The 27052-nt window shown below is 38.8% G+C and overlaps 1 long non-coding RNA gene across 1 annotated transcript in view; it reads left to right on the top strand.

Moving 5' to 3' along the window:
* Positions 1-9513: 9513 nt before the first annotated feature.
* Positions 9514-27052, top strand: part of LOC149588658 (uncharacterized) — a 422944-nt gene continuing 405405 nt past the window's right edge. The window contains exons 1-2 of the long non-coding RNA XR_016379805.1: positions 9514-9666; positions 14600-14717. This is a non-coding gene — a long non-coding RNA (uncharacterized LOC149588658). The remainder of the gene's footprint in view (positions 9667-14599; positions 14718-27052) is intronic.

The following is a 27052-nucleotide window of genomic DNA, read 5'->3' as shown; positions in this document are numbered from 1 at the left end:
TGAAGAATCAGGCTGTACCGAGGGGTTAGTCACTTGAATAATAAGGTGTACAAAACCGCTGAAATCGATTACTTGATTTCTAGAATACCTAGAAAATCATCAGTAATCAAATCATTCTTAGAAAATCATCAATAATGAAAATCATTCTTAGAAAATCATCAATAATGAAAATCATTCTTAGAAAATCATCAATAATGAAAATCATTCTTAGAAAATCATTCTTAGAAAATCATCAATAATGAAAATCATTCTTGTAAGTAATCAAAGGCAATCAGAAATCTCCGATAATCGTTGGAAATAACATGAAATCTTGAGGAAATCGGAAATAATCACACGTAATAAATCGAGGAATTCGAAAATCCAAAGTAAAAATTATGGTCAGTTGAAATAGAAATAATCACTGCATTCATCGAAATTCACGATGAATCCAGTGGTAATCACGGCATTCAGCAAAAAGAAACCTGAATTCATTGGAATTCAAACAGAAATCGCAAGTAATCTGAGGCAATAACGGGAAATCAATGTAAAGATTTTGTAAATCACCGAAAATAATCGTAATCACAGAACTCAAGAAATTAGTTCAGTAATCATCGTAATTCACATATAAATTCAGAAATCTGTAATCAGGTATACGGGACTTACGAGGTTACCGCCCCCTTTTCGGAGAGTTGTTCTGACAAGGCTACGGAGCGCGTTCGACTAACTAAAGGCCGCCGACAGGTTATGGAAGCGCCCACAGAAATACCTCTCGTAAATCCCGTATACAAAATTTTGGCGAATGACTAGCCCCTCGGGGTGTACTTAATTTATAATTCCTCTACAAGTCTTCCCACTTGAAAAATCGAAAAAGCGATCAACTAACTAAAATGAGTGTCTTTTCAAGATAAAATTAATAGAATTCCACTTCAATTTTCTAATGAACTAACAGGCATTTATATATATTTCCGGTTAATCTAGTTAGTTGAAATTAGTTAAGCATTAATGTTCCTTACCTTCAGAACCGTATTAATAATATCCGACCAATTCCATATTCAGCACCTGTTGCTTTCCTTTGTTCTTAAAATTTATACAGTCAGGTGAAATGATAATGTAGTAAACAAGTCCAAAAACTTAAAGGCAAGAAAAAAGTACTCAAATTAAAAGTAACAATTGGCGTGAAATGGATAAAACATGGTCAGATGTATTTTTTCCCTCAAAATCCAATGAGTAATTAATTGATTGAAAAACCGATAATGATGTTTCCCTGCATTAAATGCTAAGTACAATTATACAAAAAGAAGTTTGCCTCGAAGTCCCCGAGAAACTCCATTTACAAGCAGTTCATTTTGAAACAAGGACTCTATGTCAAACTATAGGCCTGAAAACGTCCTTTCGGAACAAACTATTCATATTGAATTTAAAAAATCATATCATAGGTTCATAAGATATGTTCCAGGAGTTTGTCACTGGCTGAGAGCTTGTCATGAAATGACGTAGTGGTTTGTCATAGATTCTTGTAATGCGACGCCTGGTGAGGCGCTGCTGTCAAAGGCTTAGTACAAACTAAATAGGAAGATGGACTGCAAACTTATGATCATATGAATAAAACACAGCCCAGGCTTTTAGACGCAAATACATATCATACTTTTTAAAACGTTATCCGTGGCACTGATCATGTGGGGGCAGTTTGGGCCAGGGCCCAACCTGGGAAAAATCAGAGGAGCTGTGAGGAATTCGCATTTAATTTGAGGGCCACTGTGAGTCGCCCGGAACTGGTCCGGGGCCCCCACACTCCTTCTTTTGACACTATGCATAAGGAAAATAATAATGGTCCTTTCTTGTTGTGGTAATTGAGTTAATTATTTAGTCTATTTCAATAATCACGCTTAGGTCTGTATTTACATCGACATAGCCATTACTATCAGCTAATATATCCTAATAAACATTCTCTACTTACTACTGAACTAGCGCGATTATTTTCATTAAGGAGGTGCTCAAAGTTTTCAGACTAGATTTGAAATACCAGTTTCTAGAAGTTCGAAACCACTTTTAAACGCTTAGAAACGCCAATCAGTGACAACAAAAAGGACTCTAGGAAGGACCAAATTCTTCGTCATCCCCCATGACTCTCCCCTCTTTGCGTGCTGCCTTGGTCGGTAGCTCCCCCCCCCCCTTATGAAAAATAATGATCGGTACCCCTGAGTGGAATACGTACGTCACTAAAAGTAGCCAAGTTTGTTTCATGAAGATATTAGAAAAAAATAAATTGAAAGACTGCACTAAGTAACGCCTATAGAATATTGGACAAACTGGAGTTTATAGCTTTGCTCGAGAAACAAAGTAAAGTCATGTGTATGTGTGTGGGGAGGGGGTCGAGAAATGTATCCTAAGTGTACGCTTTCTTGATACAATCATGCACTAAATAAACGGGTTAATGTTTTGCGAAATTTTGTTTCCAAAACAATCGTTATTGCAATACATTAGTGTTGAAGCTAAGACCATGAACACAGATGGACTTGAATGGAGAAACGTTGCGTGGTTCTTTTAAGGCAGCGCCTCTCTATCTCCACGCCTAGACCAATATTGAAACTTTTTCCACTCAAACCATAGCGATAACATAAGGCCAGGGATAGATTTAATTTTAGAAGTCGGAATGGAGAACGGTTAGCCTTTACTTCAGTCCGACTCATAGCCCAGCATAGAGCCCCTCCCTCCAACACGTAACGAAAATTTTAAATAATCTTATTGGCTGTTCACTTAAACTACGTTTTGATGACGTCGAATTAAGTTTCGGGACTCTCAATGCCGTTAGAGGAACCTGGGTTTAGGCTTATAATTTTTCCATTCCATGTGTTTAATGATATTAGGTCGAAGGAAAGTTACTTTCTAAGTGCTAAAACTAAAACCCGTTTCCATACGTTTAACCATAGCAAAAGAAGACGTATGTTTATGAAAAGGAGAGTTCTTTTCAAACCTTAGCATTGTCTATTCCCAATATGGTTATTTGAAATAATGAATATTTACGTTTTAATATATGTAATAAGAAAGAAATTGTTAACAATAGAAAAAGGAAGAAGATAACCTTTTGGGCTTTTTTTTAATTTTATTTTGAAGTCTCCTTGATTTAATTCGAGCATAGATCTCAAGGCGTTCGACTTTGATTCCAATGTAAGATAGATCGGTTTGGAGAAACACCGGTTTATAAAACGACGTAAAACCATTCAATCTCGAGAACATACGAAAGTTTAGCAAAATCAGCAATTTTAATGATAAGATGTAAATTGTAACAGTAGAAAGAGTTAAATTTAACTAAAAACACGTTTGCAATACAAGATGCATGCATAGAAATTAATATAGTGTACTAAATAATCCATTAAAATGATTGACGTATGAAAAAATAAAGAGACAAACGTAATTTTTAATTTGAAACAAATTACTTTGAAGGAAAAGTTCAGTTAACATAACCTTAAAAGAACTACTTTTTTCTTTACTTTTGTTAATACTAAGTAAATATTTTTTTTTCCTCTCTTTTTAACCCAGAAAAGAAATTCGATAAAATGCTAAAGAATACAGTAATTCGAACATTCTTATATCAGCAGGTGAGTATAAGTACAACCATACTGAAAACTACATAAGGAAATTCGAAGACCATTTTGTCAGCTTGAAGGGAACCAACTAAGATGATGACTAAGGGCTGGGCCACTTCTTTATCTACTTAATTAGCACATACACGAAAAGGAAAGAAATATTCCAAATTTGGGTTAAATGACTTTCTTGAAACCAAGATCAAGGAGAATGTTTAAGAGGGGAGTTTCGGAGTTAGCCAAAATGCACGTAGTTCCCCGTTCCTAAAACGCTACTGTACCGTTCCCCTGTTACCCTGGTTTCCGCTACCAACTAACGGCAAGAGAGCGTACATTCTCGCGCTTGCATTTTAGTCTTCTTGATCTAGTCTCATGAGCATGTTTATAATTTTGAATATCTCTCATTTACAACAACTATCACGTGTAGCGCGCCTTTACCAACGGCTTGCGCGTTGAAGTTGCGCGCCTCGTTTTTTACTTCCCCCCTATGCAGAACGAGTCTCCTCTCTTATACATCCTCCTTGCTAAGATTGACGCAGCGCCTCGCAAATAAATAAGTATCATATAGCCCACAGATACAAGATACAAATACAGAAGTATCCGACCCCTAAAATACAAATACTGCCAGCTTCAGCCCTGTAGTATTAGGGCTTATGGGAAATTAACATGGGATGACACTACTATAGATCTTGCATATATATATATTTCTGTGGGTTCGGATACTCCTGTAATTGTTTGGTCGAATTCTTCTTAATTTTCGGGGTTGAATTCTTCTTAATTTGCGGGGTCGGAAGTTAGGAAGAAAAAGTACGAATCGCATTTTGTTAAGTATTTCTTTCCATTTTATTAATTAAGTGGATAAAGATGTGGCTACTATTATGGCCCAGCCCTTGGGTCGTCTTGTTATCTTCTATTTCTAACAAAATCCCACTTCAGTCTAAAGGTTTCCATTAATGGCGGCATAATTATTTGAGTCTATTTTTAATGAAAAATAAAAAAATATTTGGTTAAACTTTTTCTAGAAATTAACTATTTGTTTGATTTCAATTCTCAGTTGATTCCATTATTCTACCTGAAACCCAACGGCAACAGGGATCGTCTTGGCGACTTCGATGGTTCTATTGCGGATATACTTAAGTCTATCGAAAAGCAATTAAAGTTAGTGTGATCAAAGAGAATATACCAAGAGGAGCAGAAACTTTGTAAATAGGGACCGGCTCTGAATTTGGAGAAACTAGTTCCGGTTGTTCACGTGATCATGTTGTCTGCTTAGAAATTACCTTTTGTACGTTAACGGCCAACCCAGAGATCAACGCTTTGCCACCACCAACATTAAGCAGCCGACATAATTTAACCAATAAAAGGCGTCGCTGCTTAGGCAATCAACAAAAACCGAATCTAGTTATTCCAAAAACGTAGTCGGACTCTTCAAAAACCTTGTGATAGGCTAAACTTTCTGCTCCTCTTGGTATATTCTCTTTGGTGTGATAGACTTACTTAAACATTCTGTGAAGTAGAGTCCGACGCCGCCGATAGTACGCCGGCGCCACATATCTAGTTTTTAAGCCCGCCGCCGCCGTACGTACTTTTAAACAGCGTGCCGCGACGCCGAAAAATCACCGGTGTGCGACGACGTGCCAACCAATCTTGGAAATAGCACAGGTTCACAGGGCCAAAATCAGTTTATTAAATGCTCGGACCAGTTTTTTTATTCTAAATCCGGGGGTTCAAGTCCTTGGGACCAGTTTATTAATTGAGAACTATTAACAAAATTGAGGAGGGACCAGTTTAAAAATTCTAGTCATTATAAATTTGTACTCCACGGATCTAGACTCCTAGCCTTGACTGGCTCTCATTTTTGCCTTCCTTGCTACAACCACAGCCCACTCGATCACTTTTTGGCTTGCCAATGTTTTTAGCTACATCGTAGTATACGATGAGGCTCTTAGTTTGATCTGCCCTGTTGTCATTCTCGTAGTAGTAGTAGTAGTAGTAGTGCCACAGTCCTGCCTTTGGCAGTATCGTTCGTCATTTTTGAACGTTGAGAGAAAATATTTTTCTTTTTAGTTAACGTTACGGTTCACGGGTGGAGCTTTAAACTTGATACAGGGAAGAGGTTATATTTTTTAAATTTTCTTCCTCCACGGAGAATCGAACCGCGGACCTATCGTTCGCCAGCCCAGTAATCTACAGCCTCGCCCAGAGCCGCTTGCTAAGAAACGCTCGCGAATAGAGGACTAGTCTCGGAGAGTTTGTCAGAGACAGGGTTCCCTTCCTCTCTCCAGGGAGTAAGGAACGTTAGAGGGAGTGTTGATCTAATGCTAAAAAAACCGTCATACAGTGGCAAATGGGAAAGAAAGTGGGGGTAGGAATTTTTATCTCTGTTCCACAATTTTAGCTAACGCGCAGGCGCGAGTGACGTCGTTTACTACCGCCAGCAGAGAGAATTTAAAAATTCTCTCTGCCGCCAGCTTCCGCTTCCATCGACTGCTGCACAACTCACTCTGTTCAAACAACAATCACCGTCTGTTGGAAGAAAACCGAGGCTTAATAAAAATGCCAAATTGTTTTTGTAACGGTTGTAGGAATGATTCAAGGTATTGGCTTAAAAATATATGAAAGGAATATCCTTCCACGCGTTTCCAAAGTCAAAAACCCAGATAGAAAAATGTAAAAGATGGATATTAGCTTCCACTAGCTTCTATTCACTTTCAATAAATTTCAAGCTTTGTTTTTTGTTTGGGAAATGGTTTGAAAACGATATTTACCATGTCGGGTCTTGTTAAATACTTATAGGTTACTTGAACAATTAAAAAACAACACTACTTATAGTTATCCATGGCAGAAATTCAAACACGAACTTCCCCTTCTAGTTCAAAGCCGGTTTTTAAATTTGACGCATGCGCGCGGACACCGCGAAGAGACCCCGAGTCAGCGCCAGAGAGAGACGATTTTAGCCACGAAGCGAAAGAACGCGCCTATTCACTTTAACCAGGGATAAGGGAGTCAGATGGATTGGAAATGATGATGGGCGACCTGCGGCACCATATCTCTCCCAATGTACCTCGCGCACGCCCCTACCCTTCGGTAGGCGATTGCTAAGTGCTGCCGCGTATCGCCATTTTATTTGTATGAGAACTAGCTTCTATTTTTAAGATAGAGGGAGCGCCCTTTACAATTTCGTCCGGTACGAGTGACGTACGACCCTACCTAACCGCTGAGGATGCTGGGAGGACTATGGTGCCGTAGGTGGGGGTACACAGGCAACGCTATAGGTATGGGGGTTTCCACTCCATTCCTCTCTCCTTCAAGCTTTAACACTCCCTCTCAGGTCTCTCCTCCCTGCTCTCTCTCTCTCTCTCTCTCTCTCTCTCTCTCTCTCTCTCTCTCTCTCTCTCTCTCTCTCTCTTCAACTAGGAGTCATGATCTTATTTGAGGCCAGGAGATATAACTTTGCGGTAGGAGTGGCAAAAAGTATATTATATAAATTTTAACCGACCGGGAAGAAGTTTTTCCAATTGATCTCGTTGTTCTAATAACACCGCGATGAGACCCCGAGTCAGCGCCAGAGAGAGACGATTTTAGCCACGAAGCGAAAGAACGCGCCTATTCACTTTAACACTCCCTCTCAAGTCTCTCCTCCCTGCTCTCTCTCTCTATCTCTTCAACTAGGAGTCATGATCTTATTTGAGGCCAGGAGATATAACTTCGCGGTAGGAGTGGCAAAAACTATATTATATAAATTTTAACCGACCGGGAAGAAGTTTTTCCAATTGATCTCGTTGTTCTAATTTACGTACTTTACGATCATACGATGTGGCTAATATTTTTGTCTTGACAAACTTGTCCCTATGTAAGAGAGCGTGTTCGTAATTTTGGGCTTTTCGCTCGAAAATCGAAGAAGCCATTTTTAGCATGGCCGGCTGTGGGAGGAACACAGTTATTTAGCCAGAATGTTGAATCTACCGGCTCAAATCTCTTGAAATATTAAAGAGATGTGCAAAACAACGTTTGCTATTTTTTGGAAAATTTCAAAACATTTCCTTTTATAGTTTTTTTTTATAAATATTAGAACGAAAATTAGCCCTAATTAAAGGGCTTGGTCGTCGAACGGTTGAAAAGTTTCTCCCGTTTCACTTGATCGAATCTCTTGAAATTTTAATGAGAGGCATATTGAAGAGTTTTAAATTATGATGCAAAGTTTCAAGGTTTAAAAACGAACAATTCACTTCCAAAAAATTCATTAAAATATTGTTTGTGCATAATCCTACAACCTATTAAGTCGCTTAGGAAAATTTTAGGAAAAGAACTATTCGTTTCAAAACTTTGAAATTTTCCACGATTATTTAAAACCGTTCAATATGCCTCTCACTAAAATTTCAAGAGATTCGAACCAGTGAAATTGAATTTACTGTAGGAAACAAATTTAAACTGTTTGAGACTTTAGCCATTAAATTATGGTTAATTTTCGTTTTAATGTTCTTACAAAAGGCTAGGAAAGAGAAACATTTTAAACTTCGCACAAAAATACCAAACATTATTTTGCAAATCACATTAAAATTTCAAGAGATTTCAACCAGTATTTTCGAACATGGACTGATCTTGTGAACACCACCACTTCACAACTGAGAACTACATACGACATTAATCACACGTTGTGAACTTACACGCCTCTAACGCCGCCGCCGCCAATAAAATTGTATGCAACGCCGCCGCCGGTTTATAGAACGGCGCGCCATCGCCAATATGCCTCAACTGTGCAAACGCTGCCGCCGACAACTTTTTGGCGGCGTCGGACTCTACTGTGAAGGAATTTTTTCCTGTTAATGTGACGCAGAAGAATCTTAATATTGGAAATTGCAACATAAACCACGAATACAATTTTCGCGGAGTTTTGGCTGAGGTTTTTCTAACTCGCGTTATAAGTTTTCTTACTTATTAATCACAAGCAAAATCTATATTTATGGAATCATTAGAACTTGCTCTATTCCTGAAAGATATTTGTATTTTTGTGTCAGGATAACTTTAACTTAACAATTCGCTACTTCGTGGATTTATATTTTACTTTATTTTAAAGTAAATTTAAAATTTCGGGAGCTTTTGGCCCGTGGCCCTTCCTCAGCCGTTACTGTATTTAATTTGAAGTAGCAGTTCATTTTATAAATAAGTTTTTAATAGAATATATAACCATTTGCCTAAAATTTTTACCATTAACGATTAACAATTCGCACTTACTAAACTAACAAACAAAATAAGCCTTATTTTCAAATACTTGTCGTACACTCTTATCTTTGACCCTAATTCGATTCCAAAACATTTAATTTATGAATTACATTGGTTTCCTACTACAACATTTGCGAGTAGTACCATAAGCCAATCATCCTCTTTAAGTGCCCATCTATGGCTATTTGGTGAAACGCCTCTTCCCCTTTCTTTTACGTCAGCGCTTCCAAGAGATCGGGGCGTCAAAAATTCAAGAGAGATTTTGGTTTTCCTCATGGGTAAAGCCATGGTAAAACTTATGGTTAGGCTATTTTCTGCGAAATTAAATTATATTTCTATAGAAACCTGCTGATCTGATAAGCCAACCAAGAAGTTTTCCAAACTTATTTTCTAATTGTGTACTTTTTGAAAACATTTTTGCAGTGTTACATTTGAAAATGTAAGTAATTTATCCCTTTAATGTATCCATTTCACAGAATCAATATGAGCAAAACCAACGTTTGAGCAGTAGAATATTTTTTTTAAATCATATCATGCTGTAGAACAAGTAGAAAACCGCAATAGATTAATATTTTTGGTGTAACAACCTGAATTCAACTTTCCGCGCAAGTCGTTGCTAAAATGGACCTTACGCTTAGTGATAGCACATGAGTGCTCTTCTATTTTCAGTTTCTTATTAATAATATTATGTGGTTATGAAAAATTACAGTCCTATAAGTTGTGGGAATTGAAAGGATTCCCTAACGTCATTTCGTACGACCGGTCAAAGAAATATGAATCAACGGCAGAGCTGTATTACGCAAAAGCAATAATATTTTCGCAACTATCTCCCACGAAACGGGGAAGCTTCCTTAAAAATATTTTCACCATACCTTCATGGGTGAGCAAACATTCAATTTACGTCTTCTCAACTAGCTCAAAAACTAAAGACATAAATTCAAACTCCCATTCCCATACTGCAATAAGTTGAATTTTCAACATTTTTGTATTATATAACTACGGCATAAGTTCATAAGATATGTTCCATAAGTTTGTCACGGTTTACTGAGAGCTTGTCCTGAAGTGACGTAGGTAAAACGTCGTAGAGTCTCATAAAGCGACGGCTGGTGAGGCGCTGTCAAGGACTTAGTGCAGACTAAATAGGAAAAAGAACTGCAAAACCGAGTGTATTCAATTCTCGCTTGTCGTTCTCGAACTAGCTCGAGCTGTAAGTCTCTAACATTACGAAGTATACCGGGTGGAAGCATTCGCCGGCGTCGAGTCAAGATGCTGCTCCGAAAGCATTGGTGCAATGCAGCTAAAAATGGTAAGGGATTTACAGGCGCTATTACAGAAATTAAAAGAGAAGTCGCAATCTTTGACTGAAAACAGCTAAGCAGTGTATGCCACCGACATTTTAATTGAGCATAATGAAATAACAAACGGTTTCTAACGTAAATGTTCGAAACACATTGGCGACAGCGTATTGTCCAGTTTTCTCTTGTGCGAGCTAGCATATCGGGCAGCTTGTTGGATTCGATCTCGACGGTTGTCCAATGTGACTGGTTCGGTGGCATACACAATGCTTTGAACATACCCCCAAAAGAAGAAATCCAGCAGCCTTAAATCTGGCGAACGGGGTGGCCAAGCGACTTGACCACCCCGACCTATCCATCGAGGACCGAATTCGGCGTCAAGCCAATTGCGTGAAACGCGTGCAAAATGTGGTGGTGCACCATCGTGCTGGTACCAGACAAGTCTTCGATCTACTAGGGGAAGATCATCTAGCACATCAGAAACCACTCATTTAATTTCTGTAATAGCGCCTGTAAATCTCTAACAACGTTTTCCTGCATTACACCAATGCTTTTGGAGCAGCATCTTGACTGGACGCCGGCGAATGCTTGAATCCTGTATGTAGTGACATACTATAATAATAATAATGTTTATTGACGGGTAAAAAGAAAGCCAGAGGCTTATTGTGGCCCGACTCAGTTACGTACAAATTGGAACAGAACAAACGAGTTAAAAAAAAGAGATAAAACAAGACGGCCCAAGGGCTCGTAATAGTAGCCATATCGTACGAGTGAATAGCCCCTCTATACCCTACCCTAACAAGTGGATAACCCCTCTATACCTTACCCTAATGAGTGAATAGCGCTATCTTTTTCAATGCTTAAATGATTTACCGTGCATAAAATAAGAGTGAATAGCCCCTCGATTCCCTACTCTAAACAGTGATTAAATTATAACCGTATAAATTTACTTATGCTGTAATTCTAATATTCCGGCGAATCGAAGAACAGATAGTTTTTAGTGATAATCCCCTCGATGAGTTTACAACATAGACTTATGCCGATGCACACTTATCGCATCTTATAAATTTCTAACAAGGACTTATGCCCAGAAACTTTTGAAAGAGAAAGTTTAGTTATAGTGATTACGCATTTTAGTGATTATCCCCTCGAATTACCTTTAGCAATGCTAAAATGATCAGACGCATAACGCCCATTTAACACTATGTTAGCTCTATCTAAACCCACATTTGAATTAACCGCCAAAACGTTCCAGTCAAACATAACATAGATGACGATAGCTACCGAACGAGAACGAAACACATGAGGAGCGAGGTAGGAAACGAGGAAAATCGTTATCTATTTAATTAGCACATACATAAAAAAAAATAAATATAAAAACCCCAAACATACAAATTCATAAGTATCCGACCCCACAGATAAAAATTCAAAAGTTTCCGACCCCACAGATTAAGAGGTACCCCACCGCACATCACCCCGATATTTTAGAGATAAGAATAAATAATAAAAAACTCGAGGTTTCTATCAAGTCTCTATGGTTGAGTGGGTAGAATGTTTGTCTACTACGCCTGCGGCCCGGGTTCGATTCCCGGGTCTGACCTGAAAAAATTTTAATTAAAATTAAATCTCTAACCGAGCCCAGTAACCCCTATGGGTGGGTTGTGGTAATATAAAGTTCCTTTTAAGCTAAAATCTGACGCTAACGAAGCGACAACCCCGGCCACTACTACTACTAAAAAATCTAAAAAAAAAATCCAGCGGAAAAAAAATCTATTGGTAAAAAAAACCACGCCAAAAAAATCTCAAATGAAATTTCCATTAAATAGCAAGCTATTCGATGTTCTCGTTGTCAGTACGTTCTTCAGGTTAGAGGGCGCACCCAAATACGTTGGCGTTGTGCTAAAGCCAGCTCCTTAAAGTGCAAGACGATTATGAAGACTACGTTGGACGTCAAGGAACCCAAAGTGATTCACTGTCACAATCACCCATCGGATAGGAAAGCTGTGGAGGTTGCCAAATGCTTAGGAAAAGTGAAAGAAAAAGCAAAGGCATCTCGTATAAAACGGTCGGAGTTATTTGCGGAAGCCGTCTCACAACTGGATGATGAAACTAAAGCCGTAAAGCCACCTGAAAACACTGTTAAAAGCACCATCAGAAACCAAAGAACATCAAACCATCCAAATAATCCAAGCTCTATCAAAGACTTGAAGATCGAAGGTATCTGGTGCACTACCGGGGAGCCGAAACGTGAAAGATTTTTGCTAAGCGATAATGGTCAAGATGCGGATGAACTACTGTGTGAAGAATATGTTAGTGGAACGCGAGACATTCCTAATTTTTTAAAAGCGATTTCGCATAATATTAGGTTTCGATAAAATAGTATGGAACAATAAAAAATTTGGATTTTTTTCCCTTACTTTTTTTGTATCTGGATTTTATTTCTTTGGATTTTTTTTACCATGGACTTTTCAGGGCTAGATTTTATTTCTTTGGATTTTTTTACCTAGATTCTACTACTACTACTACTACTACTACTACTACTATTGATACTACGGCTCGGGTCAAACTAAGAGCCTATCGTATACTACGATATGGCTAAAAACTAAATGGAAAAACCAAATTAAAAAAGCAATGACGCGAATCAGTGGACGAATTTGTCCAACCGAGCCTTAAACGCATGGACGGACGAGTTCCTCTTCACCTCACTAGGGAGACCATTTCACGAGTTAATAACCCGTTGCGTGAAAAAGACACGCCGAGGCAGGGACGTACAGCGGAACTTGGAAAGAGTGGGAGCACTCCTCCCAGTCCAGCGAACGGTAAAGAATACGGTGGCATCCACGTCGTAGTGGCCATGGACCAATTTGAAGGTTTCCACCAAGTCTTGGCGCAGCCGCCTTATCAGCTAGGGACATAAGGCCCAGCCTTCTGAGGCGCTCCGGATAGGGCAAAGTTCGTAGGCCAGAAACAAGTTTTGTGGCCCGGCGCTGGACCCGTTCAATATTCTCAATGTCCCTGACGTGGTGGGGAGACCATATACTTGAACAGTAGTCAAGATGAGGGCGGATGTAAGTTTTATATAGGACGCCAAATGACCTGACGGCTGACGCTAAAATGCGAAAAGGAGCGCTTTAAAATGTGAAGAGAACGGAAGCCACGGGCCGCCGTCACTCTACTATGGGTATCCCCCAGCATACCACCAGCCAACATAACCCCGAGGTCCCGCACAACAGTTTGAGCCTCAATAGGCCTACCGGCCAAACGGTACTGAAAGCGAGGGTCATTTTTGCCGCAATGCAGGACCACTGATTTGGTGGGGTTGAAACTCATGCCGTTCGAGCTGGCCCACACCGCAAGAGCATCCACATCCCGCTGCAGCGCGAGAGAGTCAGCGGGCGTGCGAATGCCCCGCCCAACCTTGGAATCGTCCGCAAACAGGCTCACAAACGAGTGTCGGAGAGCACGCGGGAGGTCGTTGACGTAAACAATAAAGAGCATGGGCCCCAGTACCGAACCCTGAGGTACACCACTGGCCACTTCACACCACGAGGAGTAAACACCCCGAAGTGCTACGCGCTGAAATCGATTGCGGAGAAATTCCGCAATCCAGGTCACAATCGTGAAGGGCACGCCAAGCCATTCTAGTTTCCGAAGTAACACCGAATGCGGGACCGTGTTAAATACTTTGCGCAAATCAAAATAGATTAAGTCGACCGAGGCACCCGAATCGAGATAACGGGAGGCGTTCTCAAGGGTGCTCAACAAGTTTGTGAAACACGACCGTTTCATCCAAAAACCGTGTTGGTCAGGCGTAAAGAAATTCCGAGATGTTAGGAAGGAGACAAGAGCATCCCGGACATACAGTTCCAATTGTTTACATGGTAAACAGGTCAAGCTAATGCCTTGAAAATTCGTGACCGAGCAGGAAGAGGGAGACTTCTTGAATCTTGATAGCCGTAATGTTTGCCCTCCTCCAAATAGTAGGAACGACACCCGACAAAATTGACCGTTGAAATATGGCCAACCGGGGTGCAGCCAAAATCGTGGCACCCTCGCGCTGGAGCCGCGGATGAAGATCATCTGGGCCAGGAGATTTGTCGAGCCGCAAACGTCGCAAGTAGCGGCGAACTTCCACATAGGACAAACCAAAATCCGAGGGCTCCATTTCAACTTGGAGCGCGGTCTCGTCAGAAGCAACATAAAGTCCCCGAGATAAACCGCCTCCTCGTGGGGTTTCGGATTAAAGACCGACTGAAAATAAAAATGGAGGGCCTCAACAATCTCAGCGGGGTCCCGAAGTGTAACGCCAGTAGGGTTGTCGACAACCAACAGACGACCTATGGGGTTCAGGGAACGCGAGACGTGGGAGTAAAGAGCCTTGGGATTGACGTGAATAAGTTTTGTACTTAGAATGCAGCATATCTTATAAACTTATATTTGCGGATTTAAACGCAATCTTCGTCATATTGTTTAGTAAGAGCTGTTCACAATGGAGTAATTTCAAACATTGTTTTTCAGTTCCTTGGATTGTTATTCATGACGATTTTGATTCTCGCTGCTTTGACGAAATGGTTCGAAAAGTCGAATCAATTTGGATCATTCCTATGGATGTATTTCGCACCCCTGTTACAAAAAAGTAAGTTTTAAACAAAGAATTCGTTTCAATTACCTCTTCCAGCCTTTATCTTAACCTCCGCAGGTTGGGTTTTAAAACTGAATCATGGAATATCCAAGCATTTACTGAATATTTGGTTTGTTACTTTAATCGTGACGAACATTGCCTTGTTGTCATTCATCACCGCTGATGTTTTAATCGGCCAGAAAATTATCATTAACAATTTGAAAGACATACTGCGTGTAAAAGACCTTAAATTCTACGCATCTGTCAATTCCGATGCTATGATCGACTTCTTAAAAGTAAGAAATGTTTTTGACCTAGTGTCCCCAGAGCCAATGTATGTACATCAAGTCAGTTTGAAGTTAGGCCAGTGCCATCATCTATACGTAACTTACGAGGTCACCACCCCCTTTTACTGTCAGGGCTAGGGAGCGCGTTCGACTACAGGAAATGTCAGCCAATAACTAAACGCCGCCGACAGGTTATGGCATGGCCCACGATAACTCTCGTAAATCTCGAATATCATAAGTTGATTAGATATGTTCCATAAGTTTTTCAGTGGTTACTGAGAGCTTGTCATGAAGTGACGTAGTTCATAGATTCTCGTAAAGCGACGCCTGGTGAGGTGCTGTCAAAGGCTTCGTACAGACTTAATTGGAAGATGGTCTAAAAAACCGCGTGTAGTCAATTCTCGTGTTGTTGTAAAACAAGTTCTCAGTAAGTCTCTAGAAGCTTTACCGGAATCTATGACGTTTTACCTTGGTCACTTCATGACAAGCTCTCAGTAACCAGTGACACACTTATCGAACATATCTCGTGAAATTATGATACCATTTAATAGGTTATTTTTGGCTTTGAAGTAGAATTTTACCTTCAATTTCTTCACTTGCTACACTATTTTTAATTTTGCAATCTGGATGGTCAAAAATATATCTTTGACATCTTTTTCAATGAAGTCAATACCTGGAATTGAAGGCAAGGAAATTGACAGTAGACGTATAGACGAAAAACCCGATATGAGAGATTTTATGGCGAGTGTGTCGAAGGGAAAGGGGGTGTTTGTCGTCTGGAATGATGAAATAGATGATGTCGAAAACTACTGCAAGGAAACTCTAACGAAAGAAGATGCCCGGCCATTGTTTTACATGTCACCATTTCCCTTAACAATGGTTTCTGCGGCGTTTCAAATCAAGAGAAATAATTCCATCAACAAGGACATGTTGGAAAACATCAATAGAATGTAAGAGCGCGCAAAATTCTATTCTTCTTTACCCTAACAGCCCTTCAGTCGGCGATAAAAATGTGTACCAGGCTGAGAGATAAGGATTTGTTTTAAACTGGACATGTGTCCAGTAGAGCCCAAGCACTGTAAATATATGTACTGGACACTAGCCCCTTAATATGGGTAACCTTGAAGCTTTTTAATGAATAGAGTGGCCAGAAAGTCTGTAGATCCCCAAACATTTAATTTTTAAGTAGGCCCAACTATTTTTTAAAGTGAACATTCGTCGAGGGCCAACGCCTTATTTCTCAGCCTCATTTGATCTGTAATTAGAGATTTGCTTATCATTATAACTGGAAAGGACGATGTATTGGATGGAAGAGACGTATGGTGTTAAAAATTCGTCCTCAAACTAAATTTAAATTAACACAAATCAAAGGCTATGCGAACAGTCCAGTTTTAAGGGAACATATCTTCCTTGCATTACCATTTACCATAATTTCATAAGATATGTTTCTTAGGTTTGTCACTGGTTACTGAGAGCAAGGATGATAGGGGGTGGATACGAATTCTGAGAGAAATACGCGCCGTAACTTCGGAAACGATTGGATCTGGTGGGACGCTAAAAATGGAGGAGGAATACTCGGGACGAAAGGCAGGTGGGCTACCTAAGAACTAGACCCTAATTAGCGCCATCGTGTTGGCCTAATTTTGCATACATATGCCAAAGTTATTTCAAACTTTTTTTCTCATAAATAAAATTTGCAATTAATACACTAAATTTTATATAGAGATAATATTTAATAATTATTGCTTCGAAATTGTTGCAAAAATAATAGCGTACGTATATGACGCTGCAATAGGCAAACACCGGTAGGGATTTATTTAAACGCGCTAGAGTTGTTACTTCCTATATCAAGGACAATTGAAAAGATTAATCATTTTGTTAAAAAAATGGAATTTAACTTCTAACGCATAGTAATGAAACCAAACATGATTTTACTATGTTTGAAAAAACTTACATTGATTAATAAATCTTTTCTTCTTTCGCGCATAAAAATGATCATTTTACGCTATAGTTAGAAGTTAAAAACACTATTTAATTAAATGTTTAATCTTATAATCCTTTCAATCCCCCTTGGAAGAGGAACAAAAAACTCCATCAGACGCGTTTAGCGCCGTCAAAGAAATTCCTACCGGCGTTTCCCTATTGCAGCGTCCTCTACGTGCACTATTATTTTAGCAACAATTTCGAAACCATAATTATTAAATATTATCTCTATATAAAATTAATAAAAACTGTCTTTGTAGACAAAGACGGGAAAAAGTAAGAGATAAGTGTAGAAAATTAAATGCCTGAAGTAACAGATATTAAATTTTCACTTTTGAACACATGATTATAAAACATCAATTATTTGAAAAAATTCTTATCTTAGTTTTTTTTCATCAAAATTACTTTAGTAAAAATATTCTAATATGACACTTATATATCATTTTAAAAATAATACGCGTTTTCCATTTTTTCTCTGAAATATTCCAATCAGGTTGAGGAGAATAAATTGGACAGAAAAACGTTAATAGCCGATAAAGTAAAAACCGTATCAAAACAAGAAGTGTTCGTTAATTTCAAAGTTTTCGAAGTTTCAAAAATTGACGTAATGAAGAGCTCTCTAATGATCACGATCAATCTACAGATCTTTTCGGCACTAATATCAACATCAGAATAAAACTGAATATGTTACTTTCCGCTTCGCAATATTTTTCATTTAAAAATATAAAAATTAAACTCGTAAATCTCAATTTTTTCAGATATGCAAGTATTTGAACCTTCTTAAAGACCATGTCAGTCTCTCCTCCCTGGTAAAACGTAGTATCAAGCTAGTATCCTTTAAAAAATTCTTGAAGAAGCCTTTTTCTAGAGCTAATATTCGGAGCAAAATACTAGGGTAAAAAATGTTAAAAAAATTTTCCGCATATGAAATTTTGGTGAAAAAAACTAAGATAAGAATTTTTTCAAATAATTGATGTTTTATAATCATGTGTTCAAAAGTGAAAATTTAATATCTGTTACTTCAGGCGATTTACTCCCATTTAACCCAAACCGTTTGTCCCAATTCCCATATCTCCCAATCCCATTTGACCCAACACTATGTCTTTTCCCCCAATTTCTTTTCTCCCAATTCAGCATAAAACATATGTTAATAAATTCAAAGAGAATTTTTTGTTTTATTACCAATGATATGTTTTACATATTCAGTTTAGTTTGAATTTCCATTTTATGATTTCTAGATATCCAAATGGAGTTTTTCTCCCCGCATCCAGTTCTCTTTTTAGTTGTTTTATTCTTTCCTCCTGAATCTTGTATTTTCTGTTTGGTGGTCGAACAGGTTACCCCCTATTTCACCCAATTTTAAACACCCAATTCCCATTAACCCAAACATCATTCAACCCAATTCCCAGTTCTCCTATTCCAACTAACCCAATATTGCATACCCAAAAAGACTCAAATAGAGTAGAATTTGATGGTTTTATTTATTTCTTTTTTCATTTCATAAGGGATACACTTACTTTAAGTGTATAACCGCTCCAAAGAGGAAGAGACGTCCTCCTAACCAAACCAAACCTAACCTAACATAACATAACAGTAATGTTTTGGAAAAGGCATATTATTTGAAAAGTCAATGAAGCTAAACGTCAATATTTTGGAAAAGGCGTAACATTGTTAAATGATTTATAAAATATTACTAACCTAACTTAACCAAACCAAACCTAACCTAACATAACAGTAATGTTTTGGAAAAGGCATATTATTTGAGAAGTAAATGAAGCTAAACATCAATATTTTGGAAAAGGCGTACCATAGTTAAATGATTTATAAAATATTACTAACCTAACCAACCCAAACCTAACCTAACATAACAGTAATGTTTTGGAAAAGGCATATTATTTGAGAAGTCAATGAAGTTAAACATTAATATTTTGGAAAAGGCGTACCATAGTTAAATTATTTATAAAACACGAACTTTCTCGTGGATCTAGCAGAAAAATATAATACATTTAGAATAACACTTCACATTAATTGGTAGGAAAATTATTTAACCTAACCTAACCTATCCTAACCTAACCAAACCTAACCTAACCAAACCTAACCTAACCTAACCTAACCTAACCTGAACCTAACCTAACCAAACCTAACCAAACCTAACCTGAACCAAACCTAACCTGAACCTAACCTAACCTGAACCTAACCTAACCTGAACCTAACCTAACCAAACCTAACCTACCCTAACCTAACTGAACCTAACCGGAACCTAACCTAACCTAACCTAACCTGTTCGCATTAAAAATAATCCAAGTCGTTTTGAAACCAACCCTTTGAAGCACAAAATATTAGACGAAACCATTCGCTTGGGAGAAATGAGAATTGAATAGTTTGGGATAAAAATTCCGATTGGGAAATATAAGATTGGGAGAACTGGGAATCGGAAAGTTTGGGATAAAAATGTATTTTGGGAAACACAGAATTGGGAGAAATGGGACCATACCCTTCAGGCATTTAATTTTCTACACTTATCTCTTACTTTTTCCCGTCTTTGTCTACAAAGACAGTTTTTATTAATATCTGTTACTTCAGTCTTAATATTAATTGAAATAGTTTAGAAACCTTAGGAGAGAAAACGTTTTAGGGCGTTGCACTTACATTAGTTAAAGCTTTTGAACTGACCAAGCATCTATTACATAACTTCAAACCTCACTGCTTGACTTGACAATCAACGTCCAGTCAAACGAAAATTGCTTTCCCGTCATTTTCACATGCAAATCACAGAGCAAGCGGTAGTTATACCACAAAAAGATTAAGTAGACCTGAGAATTCCATAGATCTGAGCACCAACAGATGTCAAAGAATTGTGCACCAACACAAGTCATATGCTTATCGGCAGTCTAGCTTAATTACCCGCCATCGGTAATCTAGCTTAATTACCCGCCATCGGTAATCTAGCTTAATTACCCGCCATCGGTAATCTAGCTTAATTACCCGCCATCGGTAATCTAGCTTAATTACCCGCCATCGGTAATCTAGCTTAATTACCCGCCATCGGTAATCTAGCTTAATTACCCGCCATCGGTAATCTAGCTTAATTACCCGCCATCGGTAATCTAGCTTAATTACCCGCCACCGGTAATCTAGCTTAATTACCCGCCACCGGTAATCTAGCTTAATTACCCGCCATCGGTAATCTAGCTTAATTACCCGCCATCGGTAATCTAGCTTAATTACCCGCCACCGGTAATCTAGCTTAATTACCCGCCACCGGTAATCTAGCTTAATTAACCGCCACCGGTAATCTAGTTAATTACCCGCCATCGGTAATCTAGCTTAATTACCCGCCATCGGTAATCTAGCTTAATTACCCGCCTTCGGTAATCTAGCTTAATTACCCGCCACCGGTAATCTAGCTTAATTAACCGCCATCGGTAATCTAGCTTAATTACCCGCCATCGGTAATCTAGCTTAATTACCCGCCATCGGTAATCTAGCTTAATTACCCGCCATCGGTAATCTAGCTTAATTACCCGCCATCGGTAATCTAGCTTAATTACCCGCCACCGGTAATCTAGCTTAATTACCCGCCATCGGTAATCTAGCTTAATTACCCGCCACCGGTAATCTAGCTTAATTACCCGCCACCGGTAATCTAGCTTAATTACCCGCCACCGGTAATCTAGCTTAATTACCCGCCATCGGTAATCTAGCTTAATTACCCGCCATCGGTAATCTAGCTTAATTACCCGCCATCGGTAATCTAGCTTAATTACCCGCCATCGGTAATCTAGCTTAATTACCCGCCATCGGTAATCTAGCTTAATTACCCGCCACCGGTAATCTAGCTTAATTACCCGCCACCGGTAATCTAGCTTAATTACCTGTAATCGTTAATCTAGCTTAATTACCCGCCACCGGTAATCTAGCTTAATTACCTGTAATCGTTAATCTAGCTTAATTACCTGTAATCGTTTATCTAGCTTAATTACCTGTAATCATTAATCTAGCTTAATTACCTGTAATCGTTAATCTAGCTTAATTACCTGTAATCGTTAATCTAGCTTAATTACCTGTAATCGTTAATCTAGCTTAATTACCTGTAATCGTTAATCTAGCTTAATTACCTGTAATCGTTAGTCTAGCTTAATTACCTAAAATCATTTAGTTTTTGCAACGAAAGAGAGTAAAATCAAATAAAAGTCCGCGGTAAAACAGCGTATGTGCAAGAGTGGCTTTCTCCTCGGCTTTATCCACGGTAAAACGCCGTAAGTCCAACAGTATGACATATAGGGTGCAACAACGTAAGTCAAAGCATGATTAAAAAACATGAAATTTGGCACTTAAACTTAATTTTTCTCAAAAACCTTAAAAATGGGCCTAGAAAAAGATTTATACTTTGATATAAAACCGTTCCCAAACGTATTAAACGAATATTTCATTTCAAAACGGTTGCGACAAAATGGCTAAATTTGAGAAAAACTCCATGTTATTTCTATGGGAAAATTTAACTTTTTCACCAAAAACACTGACTAATTTTATTGAAATGAAAACCACCCTTAGCAACTTTATTTTTTATAAAATTAACTAATGGGTGGATCTTTTTGAAATTTTAACTACATATTGAGGGCCCGAATTGTAGTGCTGTGGAATATTTTCAAAACAGTTGAAACAATACAAAAAAAGTTACATCCAAACAAAAAACCCTCCTTATACATTAAGAGCAGTATGAAGTCTTATCTAAGAGAGCTATCGCTCTCCTAGAATTTAGTGTATTAATTGCAAATTTTATTTATGAGAAAAAAAGTTTAAAATAACTTTGGTATATGTATGCAAAATTAGGCCAACACGATGGCGCTAATTACGGTCTAGTTCTTAGGTAGCCCACCTGCCTTTCGTCCCGAGTATTCCTCCTCCATTTTTAGCGTCCCACCAGACCCAATCGTTTCCGAAGTTACGGCGCGTATTTCTCTCAGAATTTGTATCCACCCCCTATCATCCTTGCTGAGAGCTTGTCATGAAGTGACGTAGGTGAAACGTCATGGATTCTCGCAAAGCGACGTCTGGTGAGATGCTGTGAAAGGCTTAATACAGACTAAATAGGAAGATGGACTGCAAAACCGAGTGTACTCAATTCTCGCTTGTCTTTCTCGCACAAGCTCTCAGTAAGTGTCTAGCCTTACGAAGCATAGGTAGTGTCATAATTATGGAACGTATCTTATAAAAGTATGAAATACTGATAACGAATTGATGTGTTTTATAAACTTTTGAGAATGTCATGAAAACAATCTAATAATTACTTCGATAGTAGGTCTTATTTGCTTAGTTTCGAAAAAAAAAATAATTCGAAAATTAATCTTCAGTGTGGTACAATTATGTGTTAATTTCTGAAGTAACCCTAAAACCTGCAGCGGAACAAATTCAGAATGATGAAAAACTTCATTAACTTTTGCAGAATTCGATTTGCGGCGTCTGCTTGCTTGTGCGATAAAGCTTTAGAACTACACTATTGGTTGACAGACTCTAGATGCGTCACTTCGGAAACTAACTTTGAAGATGAAATATTCAACGACAGTGACGACCAAACGCGTCTCTTAATCATCATATTTTCAGTCAGTCTTATTCCGGCGGTGTTAGTTTTAAGCTATGAAGTGATACGGGGATTTATACTGCTCTTGTAGGCCTAGTAGATCACGGAGATTACAAGCGTATAAGCAAGGTTGATGGTGGGATGAAGCGTATTCTGAGAGAAATCGGCCCTCTAACTGTGGAACGACTCAGGTTTGGCGGGACGCTAGAAAATGAGAGGAATACAAGGAAAAATGGCGGGCGGTCTTCCTGATTCGTCTAACGTAGACCGCCGCCAATTATCCGAGTATTTCTCCCCTATTTCTACTGTTCCACCGGACTCGAGGCGTTCCACAGATAGAAAGCCAATTTCTATCAGATTGAACGTCCTCGATCCCTCATCATCCTTGATATAACCTACTTTTGGTTATGAAAATATCTTGTGGAAATTGCTCGGTTTCAATATTGAACTAAAATTTAATATATGTTAATTATTTCTTTTGGTTTCACATGGATAAGTGATAAGACTTAAGTCAATTTATTAATGTTAATATATAAAAGTGCGATCAACTCTTAGCTAACCCCGTACCTCTTCCACTGCCAGCTCGAATACTAGGGTAAAAGTGTTCAAACGTTTTCTTTCACTGTTCAACCCATAAAATCACTACAAAATTGTCTAGATTAGTGTAAAAAAATAGTAAGATAAGTTCGTCGGACCTTGCATGGTAATTTAATTTAAAATTTAACTGAAGCCCAGCTAACGTGATAATATATCTTATTCTGTTTCTCAGCAACAACTTGATCGATTTCGGTTAGTATTTCTTACGAAACACATCATGGTAGTCTGTACTAAGCTTTTGACAGCGCCTCACATGGCGTCGCTTTACGAGAATCTATGTCGTTTCACCTACGTCACTTCATGACAAGCTCTCAGTATCCAGTGACAAACTTATGGAACATATTTTATGAACTTATGGACACATCAATTTTCTTAAACTTTATTGTCTTTTTAAAACCGTTCAGTTTTATCATATGAGTAATAATTAAGCCAAAATTCCAAAAAAAATTCTTTGAGACTAAATATTTTTAGAAATTCAACTCGAAAACCAAAACACTTTCAACTGAAAAAATGCCGCCGAAAAAACCAAAGAGGGTGAAAGAGGGGGAGTAGGTTTGGCTGGAGTGTTCTCACTTTGGAAGTTTTCCTCTAAGCTTCCGGTGTGCGCGCGCATCTTTCTCCGCCCTCTTATTGGTTGAAATACGGTGAACCAGATATTAGGAGGAAAATATAACAAATTAATAAAAAAGAAAAGCGAGAACTCAAAAAATGCATTGCCAAAGCTGCTCGCTTCAACTCCCCTCTTTCTACCCTACTTGAAAAAACTTCTCGTCAGCTGACCAAAACCACGCCTATGACGTCACACACATTCGTCGCTTCCTATTGGACACCGCTTTCCTTTTTGTAAAAATCTGAGGAAAAATAGAAAACCAATTCCGTACTTAAAGCATAGCGCGGCTCCAGTGAATCCCCTACAAGGGGACTTTCCTCCTCAGCTCCTGAGCTCCGGGTTTCGCTTGGAAAAGGCTAGTGGGAGGGATTTATACAAGCACGTATAAACCCCGCCCACAAATGCCTCTAGCTTCGCCAAGCCAAAACTGGAGTTCTTAAGGAAAGTCACCTTGTAGGGGATCCACTGGAGCCGCGCTATGCTTTAACCGCCCAGAAAACGCCAAAATTTGTGGCAAGTTACATCTGAAAAAACAGCGCGGAATCAGATCAGTGAAAACCACCTTTAAGATGGAATTATATTTAGGAACGTTTCTAAAACCGGCAAAAAAAATTCAGTTCTTCCCACTGCTTTGTTTCTGGTTAGTCCGTCCGTCGAAAGAGCACAACCAAAATATTTTATCTTAGAACCAATTTAAAGTGCTTGAAATGAATACAAGTGGTAGTTAAATTAAAATCGCGATAATTTCAAACATTTCAAGTCTTTGAATACGCACTTATGGAGCTGAAGGAAAAGTTCACATAACATAACATGAACGGCCTGTTTCTAAATATAAAAGGAAAAATATTAATTAAAAAATATTTCAAAATAATTGCCATTTAATTAGTCTTAAAAAAGATTACTACTGGGCCACCCGCCATTGGTTTAGTGGAGTCTGCTAAATCGAATCACTCGCCCCTAAAGGGATTGGTAGAATTCTCACAGGCAGTCTAGGAAATAAGGTTAATTTTTAAACTAGTCCTTGGGACCAGTGACCCCCTAGTGTCCGAAATAATAAACTGGTCTCCGGACTGGTCCCAGCCTTTGTTCTCCTATAGATTCGCAATTAATAAACTGGTCCCGAGGACCAGTAACCCCCACTTCTTGAATTAAAAAACTAGTCCAAGCAATTAATAAACTGGTTTTGGACCAGAGGAAGTGAAGTGTGCTATTTCTCACAGGCTGAGAGAGGTAAGGTAGGTTCGATTTAGCAGACGTCACTAAACCAATGTAGGGTTCATACAACTTTTGGAAAACAAATTTCCCTGAGATTTCCAGATTTTTTCCCCATATACTTCGCTGAATTCTCCAGGTTTTTCCCGTAAATGGAGTATCCTTTGGAGCAAATGTTAACCAAGGAGGAGGGGGGGGGGGCAAATAGGACTATTACATACTCGAAGGACATCCCCGTATCTCTTATATAACCAGAGTTACGAGCCTCCAAAGTATAGTGTAATGTTAATCCTATGGAGTGCATGTTTATTTTGCTTAATTACTCGGCCCCTGTTTGACGCAAATTTCCCTGAATTTTACTAAAAATCCGAAATTTCCCTGCGGTTTTTGTCAACTATTTATTTCCCTGATTTTTTCCAGGTTTTCCCGGTTTGTATGAACCCTGCAATGGCGGATGGCGCAGCAGTCCTCGTTTTTAATACTAATTAAACGGTAATTATTTTGCAATAAGAGACAATTTAATTTAATTTCAATATTCATTATTTTATATTTTGAAAAAGCCCATTCTTTTAAGGTGTAATGTTATGTTACCTGAACCTTTGCCTCTAAGTTATATTCTGCAATTATAAAGTGCACAAAACTCAAACTTGGCGGTAAATTTGGGGGATGGGACTTAGAAACAGCGCTATCTATTGAGAAAAATATTGCAATCCTCTATAATAACAATAATAATCTAAGCTTTGTCTATGAAGGGATTTCCACACTAAGCCTGTGGCTTGTTTACAGGTGGGTCCCTTTACAATGCATAGGGAAACAGCATGAAGCGGTTTTTGACCTTCTAGTGACGTCACGCCCGGAAGCCGCGACCTCTGGATTTGTTTTTTTTTTAATGGCCGCCATGTTGTATGTGAATTATTGGTAAAAAGCACCTTATAAATATAGTGGAAGACATGGCAAATCAACAAATTAATTTCGATAAATCAGATTATTTAGAAACTTTAGCCGAAACAACTAAAAAAAGGTATATAGAAAAAATTTCATTGGTTAATTATGAGGATCCTTACTGTAAAAATACGGTAAATTGGAGCCAAGGCTTAAATGATTACCCGGGCATAACGTCCCAAAAGTTGATAAATCCAAGGTTTTTTTACCTTGATTTCTTATTATTCTTGGAATTCTAAAGAATTTCTCACGACTTTCAGCAACAGCTTTGCTTTTACACTCAAAAACGCAACAGTATAGCACCATCTTTCGAGAGTTCAATGTATTTTTGTAGAGGGCGACACATACAATATGGCGGGCGATTCAAATTTCAAATCGGGCGGTAAAAAATTACAAACCGGTGACGTCACTGAATTGTTCGTGCTGTTTCCCTATAGAGGGGTGGTGGCTAGCCCCTATGCCACAGCTAACCGACAGCGCCTTATACTAACTATTACCGTTAACCTCTGCAAGACTTGATGGAAAGGAGAAACCGGGTTAGACGTTAGACCGCGGAGGAAAACTCCTTTTAACAAGAGGGGAGAGAACTTGCAAACTCTACGCAGAAGGATTTGTTCCCAGAGTTTCACCCGGAGCTACAGTCCGGGATCGAACCCGGGATCCTCTTGCTGCGAGGCGAAAGCGCTAACTGCTACGCCACCCCACCTATTCAGCAGCTATAAATACACCGTTCCATTAATGGGGGTAGGAAAACCGTAATAGTCGACAAAGACCAAATAAAAATATCTAAATGGACTAGTCAAGATTTCACTATTTTGCGGATTTTACATTTAGTTGGACCGGCAGGCTGGTAACGTGAACCGCGTTTCGGCTATCGGCTATGCCTTGGCTTCCTCTCCTGATTGCCGAAGCCGGCTATCACTCGTAGCAGTACCATAGCCCACTCGATCACGCGCATCACGACGCAAGCTGCTCGCGCTATATTAAATATAAATTAATTTATGGTATAGCGCGAGCAGCGCAGTGTCCGCGAGCGCGGATCGAGTGGGCTATGCTTTGGCTAGAGGGAGCCGCCCTGATATTAAAGGGTGTATTTTTCCTTATACGGCAATAAAGGAACCTTGAAACCTTGATAAAC

The sequence above is a fragment of the Phalangium opilio genome, unplaced genomic scaffold (assembly GCF_054372755.1).
Source record: "Phalangium opilio isolate 3A_F unplaced genomic scaffold, DU_Popi_V2 ptg000537l_1, whole genome shotgun sequence".
Classification (NCBI taxonomy): Eukaryota; Metazoa; Arthropoda; class Arachnida; order Opiliones; family Phalangiidae; genus Phalangium; species Phalangium opilio.
The sequence above is the reverse complement of the archived record's forward strand: the minus strand, read 5'-3'. Positions and strand labels throughout refer to the sequence as shown.